The sequence below is a fragment of the Myotis myotis genome, unplaced genomic scaffold (assembly GCF_014108235.1).
Source record: "Myotis myotis isolate mMyoMyo1 unplaced genomic scaffold, mMyoMyo1.p scaffold_m19_p_2, whole genome shotgun sequence".
NCBI classification, from domain to species: Eukaryota; Metazoa; Chordata; class Mammalia; order Chiroptera; family Vespertilionidae; genus Myotis; species Myotis myotis.
The window spans coordinates 60,314,138-60,315,041 of NW_023416324.1; the positions used below are offsets into that span (position 1 = coordinate 60,314,138).

The 904-nt window shown below is 35.6% G+C and overlaps 1 pseudogene; it reads left to right on the top strand.

Moving 5' to 3' along the window:
- Nucleotides 1-272: 272 nt before the first annotated feature.
- On the top strand, nucleotides 273-702 carry LOC118675538 (annotated as a pseudogene).
- The last annotated feature ends 202 nt before the right edge of the window (nucleotides 703-904 follow it).

Consider the following 904-nt stretch of genomic DNA (forward strand, 5'->3'; position numbering starts at 1 on the left):
AAAGGACTTAAATTGTTACGGTGGCATGATTCCCCATATAATTGCACTAATTCAAATGAACTTCCTACCTAAATCCCAGGAAGCTTTTTTAGAAATTGATAAGCTGATCCTGACAGTTTATATAAAAATGGAAGGGACCCAGAATAACCAAAACAATCTTGAAAAGAGAAGAACAAAAGAGCGAAATTCGCACTTCTCAATTTCAACTTACTACAAAGTTATAGTTATCAAGAATGTGCTACTAGGGAGGTCTGGACCCTACAGGAGCCAGCATGGCGCTGAGCTTCATGCAAAGGAAACTGGACGTGGAAACCAAGAAACAAGAAGAAGAGGAAGAAAAGAAAACCATAGTGAAGAGCACTGGTGCTTGGGTTTAGCAGAGTTAAAAGAGAAAGAGAGTTTCATAATAGAAGAGCAGTTTCTTGTTCTGTAAAGATCTTCTGTATGGAAGAATGTCATACAGAGGATTTAATCCAGAGATTGAGAAATTAGTGCTTCAGATGAAAGCTAAGAACAAAGCAGAAGTTGAAGATGAAACAGTCGAGCTTGATGTGACAGATGAAGAAATGGCTAGAAGATATGAGACCTTGATGGGGACAACTGCAAAAAAGTTTGCCAAGAAAAAAGACCGTGCCAATTATGAAGAAGATGAAAATGGAGACATGAAACCAATTAAAACAAAGATTAAAGCCCCAAGATTAAAATGGATGCTGTAAAATATGGTTCTGAGATGCCTTGTGAGAGTTAACATATTTTGGAACACATTCCAATGGTTTCCCTATAGTTATTAATATTGTAATGTTTATTTGTAAAAAAATGTATAATTTTGGAAACATGCTGTTTTAAAACAGATGTGTTATGGATGTTATACATCCTTTGTTTAATATGGTATTCATCAAGAGTG